Source organism: Heliconius melpomene, chromosome 12, assembly GCF_056956725.1.
Source record: "Heliconius melpomene rosina isolate 202511_hmr_F chromosome 12, ASM5695672v1, whole genome shotgun sequence".
NCBI lineage: Eukaryota > Metazoa > Arthropoda > Insecta > Lepidoptera > Nymphalidae > Heliconius > Heliconius melpomene.
Genome location: NC_140400.1, coordinates 3,418,575 through 3,434,174, shown reverse-complemented (window position 1 = coordinate 3,434,174; position 15,600 = coordinate 3,418,575). Strand labels below are relative to the sequence as shown.

Here is a 15,600-nt window from a genome sequence, read left to right as displayed (position 1 = left end):
TCGGTGTCAATTCTGACTTTTTTCCGTACCATTTTTTTGTTTATGGTTAATCTATATAGTTATTGATTTAAATGAAACTGACACGCTTGACCTATCCTGTAAGTAAAAAACGTAAACATCAATATCCGTCCAAGAAAAGGTCGCTCTACTATATGAAATATATTATTGACCGAAACCATTATCATGTCTAAAACGAGAATTTAATACATTTTAACTCGAATATTATACATGTTTTTGTTTTTAGGGGATTTTTTACTTTATCTGCAGTAATATATTTATATTTAAATAATTAATCATAAATTGTCTTGTAATTAAAGCTATTTCATATTACTGTTTAAGCAATTACTGAGTTATCATTTTTATATCTTTTAATAGACATATACATTGAATAAAAGCAATTCGATTTTCGAGAAAACACTTTGTAAATATCATTTATGAATAAATAACTGTATTAATTCATCCAAATATTCCCACGTCTCGAAAAACAGTGTGTCATGCAGTATCAATTTTGTTATACGGTCATACTGGGTCGCTTCTAAATATAGCATCGCGATATAATTGCTATGACAATGTGAGGATTGAAATAAAACGGATTTTACGTTTTTGTTACATATTTATATGCATCAGCCCATGATCTTCTATGTGTTGGCTATGGATATTAAACTTATTCGGAATACTAGAGTCTGGTTAGGTGGAATGCGGTGTTATTTTCTAACTCTCTTCATAATTTTTATTTATAGGTAGAAAGTAAAGAAACTATGTTCTACCAGCTCTTCTCTAGGTGCTTGCCTCGCAAAATTAAAGAGTATTTTTATAAAATTGTCTGTAACAAATATTTTGTTTCCATATTTAATTTGGAATTAGGAATTCGGAATCGGAAAACAAGTTACCTTTTGTAAATAAATCAGAAAACGGAATACTGTCGTACATAATTATTTCGAAATGGGTGATCGCTTATTGTATCCTCCAGCTTTTAAGTTTTACAAGTAAATGGCTAACTTCCAACAAAAATTTTGCGACTTATTCCTTAACATCTATTTGAATTTAAATTAGTTGATGGCATGTTCGTTGCTATCTTAACCCCTGCTGGGGGCCGATGAACTCTAGTATTGACGCGATACGTATTAAGGTTCCACCGGGTGACGAGATAGGACGTGGATATTATATCTGAGATTAGAATTTGTAATACTGCTTATTGATTCTATTAGTACTTATTAATGTTATATAGCATACATTCAAATTTTTACTATAATTCTATAATATTTTATCCCGCTCAAGGAAATGAAATATTTAATATTTTCATTTCATCGCTCTGGTGTCGAAGCAAACCGCGGCGTTTAGTATCGCCACTCAACACGCAATGCCTTCAGAATTCGGCGTTAACGGTGTGTATTTAACACTAGATCCCCTCTGCCTAGCTGCAGCTAAAAAAACCACTTAAATTAGCAAAGACTTTGGCACATTTTTTATCAACGGTTTCTAACCAGTTATATACAGCTCAGTGGAGTAGGCGAATATTATTAGCAATTGTTTCGATGAATCATTCATGATTAGGTCTTATAATCGCAAGGGTTACCACCTCGCATAGAATTTTATTATATGCAACATTTTGAATAATAATATTGTTTCTTATACTTATATAATTTTCTTACTATTACCTTATATTTTTGACTTATCGTATTGAAGGTTGTTTTTTATTGTAATCAAAATTTAATTTTATAAGCTTTACGTTTGCGCAATATCAGTGATTCATTTAAAAATTTAAAAATGTTACTCAATCGACACCTATCAATATGAAAAACAACACCTGATGTTGCTAATTTCGTATATGAGAAATCACTTACTCCGACTTTCTCTCGCCGCTCGGTGAGGTCGAGCATCGGTAGGCATTTCTCGGGTTAACACGTTTTACGCAAGCTAATTGTGTCTTACAATTTGTTTTTTTTCCTTTCTTTCGTGTTGCTGTAATTTGTACGTTCTGATTACACATCGATTTTATATCAATTGCTACGTGAAAATAAGTTGAAATTATTTTTTATTTTTTTAGTAATTACATTTAAAAGTGGTTTATTTATATAAATTATCGTTTTAAATTTATAATATTATTTTACAATTATCAACTCGGAGAATCCCTCACATATAGCTTCATGGTTTTTCCCGTATAGCAGGATAGCGGGAACACTGTGTTCTAGACATTACGAGTAGTTGTGATAATAACAAAATAATTTTATTAAAATAATCTTACAGTCATTACAACCGTTGCACTTAGAATCAGTTGCTTGTTATATATGGAAATATTAGAATTACTAAATGCAAAATATTTAAAAAAATCTTTAACTTGGTATTCTAAAGTACTGGCTGATAATTAAAATATAATGCTTGTACGTTTTTTTTTCAAATGATTACGTGTAATACGCCCGCAGCGCACAATGCTATTGACCGAGGTGATGGGATGTTATCGAGCGCGGGCTATCGTAAACAGTTGCGCCGGCGCATGCAGATGATTGTGTAAAAATAGACCGGCTTGTATGTTTTTTTTTTTCAAAGATTAATCATACTTTTTTATAGAAACTAATCTTGTATTCATTGTTGGTTATGTTGTTCCTGCAAGTAGGTTTATATTTATATATATGTATGTTTTTATTTCGAAGAACATGTAATTAAGTCTAACGATGAAGTTTTTTTTATCACTGGCGGCTTGGTGTGTAGCATACAATTAATATTATTTATATGAGGGGACTCTTTTACTTAACCTCCGTTATTTATTGCTTCAGAATTCACTAAATATATAATTGTGTTATAAAATGATATAAAATTATCCTTAGGGCCATCGTAAATCAGAAAACAAAAAGTTTATTCGTAATATGTGACGTAAGGGTACCAATTTGAAATTTTTGCAAAAAAGGCTAAATTTCAATTCGATGAACATTTAAAGTGTACCATTAAGTGCAACATACCCTCCCTATAAACGATGCAAATTATTAAATAAAACGAAATACGTAACCAATGAAATGCCGTGCGCAGTTATAATAAACTCGAAATATATTTGATGGCGGTATTCGATAAATATCCACCGAATTCGATGGTTTCATTTCATTGATAAGATTGTTCATTAAGTTGGAAATAAATATTGAAATATTTGTTTGATTATTTGGACCAAGTCGCTAAATGTTTTAAAATTTAACAAATATTCTTAAAATTTATATAATCAAATCAGTTACACGCTATATCCCGCACACAGCAGTTAACCTAGTGTTAAGACACTTAGTTGCCCACTTTCTGCCGAATTCCGGAGGCATTGCGTATTGAGTGGCAGAACTCAACGCCGCGCTTGGCCTCGACACCAGAGCGAAGAAATGGAAATATGAAAGTAAATAAATTTTCACTTCCTCGAGTGGGGGGTTACAATCACACCTTTCTGCCAAATGCGCAAGGAGATTGTCAATTCGATTTGCAACAGTTAATGGGTTTTGCTTATTTTTTTATTGATAAAAGAAAAATATATTTGCTTATCGTCATCTAGATAGAAAATATTCAACATTCAATTCTATGTAATTGAAATTTCCTTTTGTAATTCCTCCGTTTTTATCGACGCCATTGTTCGAGAATTGTTTACTTCGAAGCTTTCCTGTAATCCATAGAATGCCAAAGGATGATGAGTTAACAAAAGAAGTAAACAACCAGCCAACCTTTTCGATTTTCGAGAAAAATAAATACTTAGTTATTTATAGTTCATTGGACTGTGGCGTTATTGGAAAATTTTTAGATTAGATTGTGTTATGGTTAGATTCAGTCTTGTAAAGCTAAAATTATGATTCAATAATTACTGTTCCATTATTCGATGTCGAATTTCGTCAATGTTGTTTATTATACAGCGCCCTATTATAATGATAAGCTTAATAAGTAGGTACTTTTCCCATCGCCCTTTGAGAGATCTTATTTATTCCTCTGGAAATTTATTCTATAATAATATTATATCCTTATAAAATGTACCTATTTGTGATTTCAATAAAACCAAAAGCTTAGAATGTTACTTCCCCATTTTCTACCAAATACTAAAACTCTAAACTTAACGCCGCGCTTCAGTACGGCGTTCCTGCGCCACGACTGGTTTTAAAAAATATTTCATATAGAAAATAAAAATAACTTGAAAAACAGATGCGAAGACTGACGTAAAAATCTGTAATATATCATTATTTAATATTTATATGGGTACTTCTTTGCCAATATTAAAATGAAATAAAAAAATTGGAGAAAATGTTTTTTCTTTTCGTATTTTTCCTTCATATTATAATTTATTAAATAAATAAACTGTAAACAAATGAAAAATGTTATAATTGACCGTACCCTTGTGCCGTTCTTTTGCGATTTAATTATGCTCAGTTGTTCGGTGCTCATTAAAATAATTCGCTTCTTAAACAATGTTTTGATATAATTCCTTGCGACTTGAAACGGCGTTACATGTTGGTGGATCTGATTTTATCGCCAGATATTTTCTACACACCTATTTTTGTTTTTATTTAGCTTTAAAAATACATTTTTTGGTTGAAAATTTTTTGAAATTCAAATATACCTATGTACTTTTTATGTGTTGTCTTCATCTGTGTTATGAATTCATACAAAATATAAAGTTAGGTTTTAGTTCGGTCACTCCTAATTAAATGTCTTAATATTATGAAGATAGCTTACAATGCAATGTATGTAAATAATTAATAATTATTGGCTCGTTTAAAATTTGGACAATAACGTAACTGTTTGATAACTACAAGTTCCCTTGCACCTGGTAAATGTTTATTTATAAATATAGTCAGGTTTTAGACGTATATAGGATTAAAAATGACTGGCACATGATATCTAGACACCAGACATTAAACGTAACATTTGTGTGGTCCACCTTTAATTAGTAAATCGATAGGGTTCCCTAATAACCTTAGAGGTACAATAAGAGAAACATTGCGCAGAAACGAAGCTAACGAGCTGAATAACAGTTTTATCGTGAGCAGTAAATCTGGTGGCTGGCCCTCAAACGATACAATCTGGGCACAATTGTGTCGCATTCGATTCCCACGTGAAGCTTGCTGTTGCAAAGCCTTATAGTTTTCGATCATATCACTGTATTATACGCAACACTGAGCCTAGGAATAATAAGAAACTCAATAAATATAATTATTAACATTTTATTCTGGTTTCGTTGATTTATAATTTACTTTAATTTAAAATTTTGGTTAAGTAAATTTACAAAACAGCAATTTTTCTTTGATTCACTTTATGTTAGTGAACAGTACAAATTTATTAAAACGGTGATGACGTTATTTTTATGACAACAGAAGAAATGGTTATGGGTTTAAATTTAGCCGTAAGAAAGCGTGGTGAACTTAGGGGTACGCTATGTATTCGCTTATTATTTTTGTGTTAAATAGTTACTTCATATATTGAAAAAGGCTATATATCATCACGTAAATCAGAGTTATTTCGGGAATTTAAAATTTGTCGTGGGCCATATGGAAATCTTAGTTATTTTCATATAACCACGCATGCGAAGCAGTACGAAAAAGCAAATTTACGTATACTTCATATTGATTATACAACAAAATATAATTTAGCAACCGTATTAGATTAGCTATTTTAGCATCTACAACTCTGTCGATAAAAACGACACGAATAACAGTTTATCGTTTCTCAGTAAATCTCTAGCGATAACACAATCTCCGAACAATATTATGCAATCTTGTAAGAGGATTTACTTCATGCAACATGCGGAAGATCAACCGCGCTGGCTTATACACTTTATCATATTAATAAAGTTGCGCGAACATATTGTGACAGGATTAATCAAGAAGATATAGGTGGACCCTCGCGACTGGGGTTTATCAACCTCGCCAACTATAAGTCTAGGTCTTATAACTCGCTTACCAACATTTTGCAACTTTGTGTACCTATGCTATCTCTTTGGATCTTTATACTAAAATGTATTATAGTTTTAATAATTTTGTCATTATGACGTTTATTCTTTTATGGTACTCGGCTTTTATATGGGGAATAGATGTGTCTTGCTGGAGAAAGAACTATCTTAACATGAGCTTCTAAAAAGATTTTCTAGATTGCGAAAATAGACCTATTCTATATTTAAACAGAAATAAATTCAATCAGAATATATCGTTATATCTTATAGGAATTAAAAAGTACCAACTTTCTTTGAGAAGGATAGCCGCCTGCATTGCGGCTGTAATTAGGTAGTATTTATTTTTGAATCGTCTTGCACTTTCTATCTTAAACATACTCTAAAATGTTTTCCACTAATATCAAGATGGTAATTACTTTAGTCTGATTCTTAAAACTTATTACTCGCGACGGTAGAATGTGAAGAAGTGCGTCTCTATAGAAAATACATCTCCATATTTTTATATTGATTTAATACTAATAGTCAAATACCTCCTAAAAATAGCGTAGATTTTTTTATTAAACCTACTGATTTTTGCTTAATATAATTTATCTAGAAGATCGAGTAGATTTTGCTTAGTATGCATAACATCGTATTGTTCCACAAAAGCACAGTAGCACAGTTACATAACCAGTTCCTGGCAAAATTCCTGGCTTTCCTAGTTGATCAAGTGCTGCCAAGTTTTTTCAACGGTCAGCTGTGCCAATATTGGCTAGATCGTGACATACTCACTCTGAAGTGGCTTGCGGTAACTACTGTGTGAGTTGGAGAGCACATTCCTATAAAGTTTTTGGGATCGTTTAGTTTTAAAGTCAAGTTTGGACAGCTGGATATGTAGCAGCGTGTAGATGTATGGTTGCTGCAGTATTTCTGGTGTTTCGTCTGCGTCAAATATTGTTCTTATAATTTTTTAGTACGGGTCTTAGTCAATTGTATTAGTGCTTTTGTGGAGTTATTTTAAAATCTTTTTACAATTAATTGTTACAGAATACTGAAAAGCAGATAGAAGATTTTCGTTTTATTATTTTTTATATTAAATTTCAGAAAAGAGCTTTATATTAAAAACACATCAAATATACCTTTAAGATTTAAATATTTTAAAACATTTAAGTCCGGCGAATTTAAAATATGAATCAAAGAATCTCGCAGATAGCAGTTAAGTATTTAATAAGGACGCATTCGCTCACAATTTCAAGTGTACTAAGTACAAGGAATGCGAGAAATTGCAATACTTAAACACTTAAAATAAGCGCTAATGCAAGAAGAAATTCTAGAAAAGGAAAGACAGTAATTTCTATGTAATCTTTATAATGATGAATGTGATACAGCCCATCATTGTTTATTTTTATTATGAAAGTATTTCAGTACCTATATAAGAGTGTACTCACTCGTTTCAGGAAATGAATTTAAAGGAAACTCCTCGTTCTTTCGAATCGAGTTACTTTTGAACATCGCTCCAGCTATCTGACGAACGGTTGTCGTATCGTATATTAACTTTTTTGATGTGAGTGCTCTGTAAATGTAACAGTAGGTATATGTATATGTAGCTATGTAATTGAAATCTTTTTTAAGATAGACTTTTCATAATATTCTTTTTCATCAGTTTTTTTTTCAGTCATGGTGTCCAAATAAGATTTTGCATACAGTGCTTTTTTTATGTATATATCCATATCTTCTACTCCATATTAATATTGCAATGGTGTCTCTTGAGAAATTTATTTTTTGCCAGCTGTGTGTGTTCTAGAATTAATTATAGGGTCGCGTAGCTTTCTTTTCTATACATTTTCTTATTCTGAAATATTTTCTCTATATTATTCATTATTATTTTATTAAAATTGAATTATATTTTTGGATTTTATCTATAAAAACGCTTAAATATTGATTATGTTCAATTGATCTTCACAATCGCTATAATTATCGCTAAAATTCCCAACTCTGGCACTATGTCATGTTTACAAAATAATATAATTTTAAATTATATACCAACATATGTACCTACCTACGTATACGATAAATGACGAATATTCGATACTCATCTATCGACACATGAGACAATCCTAATTTATTTAATGAGGAGTTCTGGTGCGAAAGGCCAATTTACCCACTCGATGGTAATTTCGACAAATTGCAGCCATTGTTCTACGCTCCGCCAATTGCGTCACTTTGAAAAACTCTGCCTCTGCTGGTCTGAACTAATTTATGGCTTTATTAATTTAATGTATTCGCTGGTTTATTATTTTGTCTTTTTATAATATATATACTAGTCGTCGCCTACTTCGAAGAAATGTGATGTTTTGTTGGCGTGGAACTTTCAAAAGTAAAATAATAAATTCCGTCTTTTAACGTTCCCGTAAGAATTTATTTCTATTGAGAAAAGATTCCTCTAAATTCTTCTTTGCTAACCTATCTGCATGCCTAACGTCAACTTTTAAGTCCTGTGATTTCGTCTACGGCTTATCAATCAGTCACTCAGTAATCGTAGATATATATTTATACGTTTTAATTGTAAATAATACTGAAAAAAAAATATAATACTAATATATTATAATGAGTCCTATGTTTTTATTTATATCAAAAAGCTTGTAAGTTAATAACAAAATGAAACTTTAAAATAATACCTGTGATAGCTTTATGCAAACACAACTTTTAACAAAGTATCAAATTTTACCAACAATGCCGGTCTGTTGAAAATTAACTGAGCTCGCTTATTTTAGGCTGCGGTCAGTTCGTGTCAAAATGAACGGCGAAATTCGCCGCTTTTATCATTGTTCTGACACTTTAAAAAACAAATAACAGATATCTGTGCATAACAAACATTATAACACTAAACAGATTTTATTTTTAGAATATTAAACTTATACGGCAATTGTAAACGGATTGTAAACGTGATGGATTTAGTTTGTCGTAATCAGTCATTTCTTTGCCTTGGAACGTAAGGCGCGATATAGTTCCTCCCCTTAACACGCAAACGTGGAGAACAGTGTCGTAACACTAGGTTTCCTCTTACCAGCTGCATAACGACAACCTCTACTATCTTCTTAATAGGTCATCATCGAGAACACAGTGTTTATTTTTTAGAATAGTGGTATTTATTATTTTACTATATTTTAGGAACGAATCCTTATATGAACTTTAAAAGTCTTAACTTCTTAGCTTATTTGTAGAAAATTCTATTAAGTCGCCCGTCGTAGCCTATAGTCTACGTCTCTGTACATTCGTGTATATTATCCTAGTTTATGTTCACCTTCTATTGTATTTTATAGTGAAAATGTTTTTCAGAAAAAAATACAAAGCAATTTATTTTATGTGAATACTTTCATAAGGAAATAATTATACTTGTGTCATGTCCATATTTTTTTTATAAATAGATTTTTTGCCATAGTTTAGAAGAAATGTGACGTAAAATTGTATACCGTAAAACATCAAACAAACCCATGTTTCTTGGTTCTCTCTCTGGAGGTAATAGAAGCATTGAAAGGTTTTCTCGAAAGTTATTTTACGAAACGAACTCTATAGAATTTTTGTAGAGGTCTTTAGAAATTTTTGATTGAAAATATGATTATGGACTGAAAAGTTTTTCGTATTTTTTAAATAGACATATAGATTTATAAGTTCTATACATATTAATTAAACTGTCAACATAATATACGGCCATGTTAGTGTGTGCATATGCTGTGTACGTTGGTTTCGTGTTATATTCGTTATCTGTAGCGCCTGCCGGATTACGACCGTATATAGTAGTGCTGTATCGCACTTTGTATTAACGTTGCGTTGGGCATTTGTACGAAAATGCTCACTTGAAAATGTAATGCAATTTTAAACTTGCAAGAAATACGTTTTAAAACACATTATGATTTAATTTGCGGTAATTTTATTGCTTTACATTTTAATAACAGTTAAGTGAGTCTAAGTTTTATAAGCTGAAAAATTATCACGAAAGGTTGCTTGTGAAAATATTTTTGAAGATCATATTAATTTTTAAACATTATTTGCGGTTTTTCAGCTTTTTCATTGTAGATATACAGTAGGTATACTTCCGCAATTACCGTTTGTAATTTTTATCGCAGTTGACAATGACAATACTGTAAAAGCTATAGTATTTTTTATAATAATCACATGACAGCTCAATTGTATTGCTAACGTTCACAGAACGAATTATAATAATACTCGGACTTTACTTACCGGATCTCTTGCTCAAGTCCGTTCCTATAACAATGACTTCTATTTCTATGTAAAAGCCGATAAATTAAATTCATTTATTTGCGATTGCGTCCATTTCAGTAGATCGAAATGACATGCTTTGTGTTGAGTTAGGTTTAAAAACGTTCTTGCCCAGCTAGCTGTTCCGGACCTCTTGGGTCGGTGTTTTCCGAACAATTACACCCTGATCTGGGCTTAATAGCATTCGAGAACAGACAACGCGTCATTCTGAAGTAGATTGACTGCATTTGAATTGCTAAAATGTACCTATTACTGGCGCTGGCAAGGTTTAATGCTTTATTTATACTGGCTAAGCAATATTTCTATGTAATTTTGTTTGTCATTATATTTGAAGTCCAGTTTTATTTGGATAGGGTGGTGTGGTAAGTTGAAATAACGGTTGTTTATTATTTTATGGTGGTTTTCGTTTTATAAGTTGACCAGATATATGGAAGTAATGAAAGACTTTAATGATATAATTCAAATTCAAATTCAAAATATTCTTTATTCAAATAAACTATAAAAGCACTTTTGAATCGTCGAATGTACATGTCAACAAAAAGCTACCACCGGTTCGGAAATCAGTTCTGCTGAGAAGAGCCGGCAAGAAACTCAACAGTTGCTCTTTTCAAAGTCAATGGTATATTTTACTATTACATTAGCTGGCAGCTGTCCTGCCTGACATTCATTCAGACAGACATTAATTCAGACATTAATTCCATACATGTTTATCCTCTAAATATTCTTGAACAGTGTAATAAGCTTTACTTGTTAGAATTTTTTTTACAGATATTTTAAATTTTGGTAGTGGCAAACTAAGAATACACTGCGGAATTTTATTATATACACGTATACTCAGCCCCATAAAAGATTTATTAACTTTTTGGAGGCGAAAACTAGGAGTAATAATCTTATGTTTATTTCTCGTTCCTATCTTATGACTGTCGCTATTTTTTCTATGACAATGTATATTTTGCTATTTTTTCTATGATAATGTATTTTAACTAATCATTTTTAGATGATTTTTACAATGAGAATAGGCAATGCAATAGTAAATAGATATCTCCCAAAATTTCTTATATAGAATATTCTCATGAGAATAATTTAGAAACATTTTAGACTAAACGATATTCGATCGATTTTTGTAGTTGAATGTGTAATGTGGCCCATTCATTACTTAGCATTTAGATAGCTACTCTAGAAGGCCGGACGTCCACACTGAATGTGATTGAACTGATAAGTAGAAGCCGACTGGATGTAATGCATAGAACTGCGGCGTGTACAATAAATATGGCACGTGAGTGTATTAGAGGTATATAATAGATAGTTTACAGTTAATCATAATATATTTACTTATCTATAGGATCAAAAACATATTCCAATTAATTGAAACATATTTCAACATTAAAATTAAACTTAGTTGTTCATGGTTCAACGATAATAACAAAAAAATAATAAGCGTAACGACTTTTTATAAAAATTTTCTCCATTCTTTTAGACTTCGGCTCTATCTATAGTATATTCAGTCAATATTCCTCAAAGCAATACGTTCTTTTTACTTTTATATATTCACAATTTATATAGAAAAGACCGACAAAGAATGTATAATACAATTAGTTTCTGCGGCGCAGTTCATAAAAAGTATAGTTTCTCTTAGGAGCGTATTATTATTTCATTGCGAGCATCTCTCGAGGGATACACGCTACGCTAGCTGAGCTAGAATGCAAAGGAAAATCCTAGAGTTTCATCGTGGAAAATAGACGCAAAATAAAGACCTCATTTTACATTGCATATCGGGTGGCTTGACTTGAATAAGGGATGATTAGAACATATCGTTGTGCCAGGAGAAATGATGCGACACTAGCGTTGGTATAGCTATGTTGGTACATGTATATGTCCAGCTGTTTACGTAACTATATACAGTATTGGAATTATATGATATATTTTTTAGTTTATTTATGCATGTTTTAGTAGTATGCAGTAGGAGTTTGCTGAGCCAAATATCCCCACCTCTTCTTAATATTCCCACCGGAAATTTATTTGCTATCGCTGTGTTCATTGTCTCTACATACAGAGAAAAATGGCAAAGCTTAATAAGTATTAAATAGGTTTTTAATAAGCTTTTAAACGTTCAAAAATAAGTAATTTTAAAATAATATTTTTCATTCTTTAAACAAGTCCATATTTGTATGTTAAAACAGCTGTTCCCAATGTGTAAAAAGTAAGTACGGTTGTATATTTCTATTTTTTCGACGACACGTTTTCTTTCATAATCATAACAAAACTCAGAGTAAACATATCATGACTATTTGGGACGAAACTGGGGCATGTGCAAAGGCAACTTTGTTCTTTTATATGCAAACAGATGCTTTCGGATAAGTGATAAAAATAGACTAATGTTTGTTTCCCAATGGGCTTAATGTTCTTCGCACTGAACGATGTCAAAGATATTTTCTTTATCTAAGTCTAATCTGTTTTTGGGTTGCAAAGCTGCCTTGCAAAATGTCATTCACGAGGATACAGATAGCTGTATATATCCTTTTATAATTATTTGTTTAAGATGGCTGTTTTCGAAGTTCTAATATTATCGATCAATATAAAAAAATATGTTTTTCGTATTTAAGTCTTTTTTAAGAATCCGTACCTCAAAAAGAAATATTCAAGGAATTCTTTGGTGTCCGTCCGCCTGTCTGTCTGTCCATCTATCAAGACCATTTTTTGTTAAAATAGTTAACATCTATGAAATTATGACATTATTTCTGCTGCACATATACCTGCTGTGCTATATTCTAAGACATAAAGGTAACTGAGGATGCTCAACACGACCTTGCACATGATTCACATATGTTCATATTTGACAACACCAGAGGCCGTTCGTGTAAAGGACCTAAACAAGTAGTAAATTAATGTAGTCATTAGAGCGGAGTTCATTGAACCCCGATCGCTAGACAGATGCTTGTTTACATCCACGCTCTAAGCGTTAATGGGGTCGAATAGCCGTTAATTAATGCGTAGAGTTGATTGGCTGCAAATCAAAGGGACGCCGGGGTTGTGTTGAGGAATACTTTTTGGTCCTTTATTAGATACTAGCGGACGCGCGCAGCTTCGCTTGCGTAATTAGGGGTGAATTCTAATAAACCACGAAACATGTGTTCAATGAAATATTTTTAAGAGTCTAAATTTCAAATTTTATAAAAATCGGTGGCGATTTAAAGATTTTTCCATACAAACTTTCAACCCCTTATTTGCACCCTTAGGGGGTGAATTCTAGAAAACCATGAAACACATGTTCAATTAAATATTTTTAAGAGTCTAAATTAAAAATGTTATAATAATCGGTGGCGATTTAAAGATTTTTCCATACAAACTTTCAACCCCTTATTTGCACCCTTAGGGGGTGAATTCTAGAAAACCATGAAACACATGTTCAATTAAATATTTTTAAGAGTCTAAATTAAAAATGTTATAATAATCGGTGGCGTTTTAAAGATTTTTCCATACAAACTTTCAACCCCTTATTTGCACCCTTAGGGGAAGAATTCTGGAAAACCATGAAACATGTGTTTAATTAAATACTTTTAAGAGTCTGAATTTCAAATTTTATAAAAATTGGTGCCGATTTTAAAAAAATTCTATACAAACTTTCAACCCCTTATTTGCACCCTTAAGGGGTAAATTCTAGAAATCATTAAACACGTGTTCAATTAAATACTTTTAAGAGTCTGAATTTTAAATTTTATAAGAATCGGTGCCGATTTAATTTTTTTTCCATACAAACTTTCAACCCCTATTTCACCTCTTTAGGATTAAAATTTTTAAAAATCCCTTCTTAGTGGATGTCCAGATTAAGAAAGTAAACATCTGTCCAAATTCCACGTTTCTACCATCAGCAGTTACGGCTGTGCGCGCGTCTTGCCTCAGTCAGTGAGGACAAGTCCTTTTATATATTGTTAGAAATAATCAAATAATGACCAATAGAGGTTATATAAGAACGGCTCTAATTGCTGGCTGGCACTTTTATGGGCTGTCAACAGCGACCGAAAGAAAAGGATCGCTAACGTCACTCTGCCCGATGGATTCTTTTAGAACCAGATATTAATATTAGACTGCTAGATAATTCCCTTTGGTTGTTTAATAATTATTTGAAGCCTTGTTTTAATTCATTACCTTTCCCACTTTATTTAATATTTCCAATAGTTTCTAACAATATATAGATTACGACGCCGTACTTTTCTTTTCTTTTTGTATCTCACACATAGCAAGGAGGCAGAAGGAAACCTAGTATTAAAGACACTTTCGTTCTCCATAGGCATTGCATGTTGAATGGCACAACATAACGACGCCCTTTGCCTAGTTACCAGAGCGAAGAAATGAATCTATTAAATATTTCATGGAAGGAGATTGAACACACAACCTGTCACGTTTACAGTCGCATGCTTCTATCCCTGCGCTACGACGACCTCATATAAATAAATTTACTTCAAACTTTATAACTTAAGTTAGCCAAAAGGTTGCATGCGCTACGCTAAAATATTGTAAATTTACATTTATTCGTTTCGTCTATCCGTTTGCCTCTTTGTTGGATTTACGTCAACGAAATGTTTTATATTACTCCGTCTTTCCTGTCATATTAGGTCTAATAAAATAAACTTTGGAATGTTTGTATAGGGAGATTATGTTATTTGTTTTTAATATGAAGTAGCTATTTTGAAAAAGTAATCTTAAGTGAAAACTAGAAAACAATGAAAAATATATAAGTAAATATATTTGAAATGATTTAACTAATGAAGAAGTACCAGCGTCGTAGAGTCCATACTTTATGCAATTTGTTAGCGCTACGGTCGTAAAACAGTTCACATCAAAGTCTCGTATTAACGTTAGCAACTTATGAAATTTTACACGTAAATTCAGTCTGCAATATGACTTGACGTGTTTAGATGACTGAATAAATTTGTTTGCACTGGCTGGGTTCGCTTAATTTTATTAAGTTCTTGAAATTCGTGAACTCGTGACCTGAATTTTAAATATTGTTCATTGCATTTGTACGAAACGTATCTACCTACGTCGAGGATGACGTAGTGCAGCTCTTGCTGAAAATATGATGTCATTTTAAGTGAACTGATTTTTATCATTTGTAGGTTATCACATATATTTTTGTCATATTAGGATATTTTTATTGAACTCTATATCCTGAAATACTTTGCAGACAAGTCTATTATATTATCAATAAATTACAGTATATTGCAGTAAAATGCAATTCCAAGCAATTTATAATATTTATGTCATTAAAATTCTTGGTATGTATTAGTATGTCTAGTAGAACTTCAGAACTCTACATTGCAATATAATAGATATATAGATAGATTCTAAACAATCACCAGCTCGTACTATTAATATGCAAATCCAAGATAATGTGGTTATTATGACAATCGAAAGCATTGTACGGTTTGTGTGAAAAG

At 31.7% G+C, this 15,600-nt stretch overlaps 1 protein-coding gene across 6 annotated transcripts in view; it reads left to right on the top strand.

The window, feature by feature from the left end:
• The window catches only part of Fak (protein tyrosine kinase 2 Fak), a 135,654-nt gene that overhangs the window by 8,915 nt on the left and 111,139 nt on the right, over window positions 1-15,600 (top strand). The window lies entirely within an intron of this gene.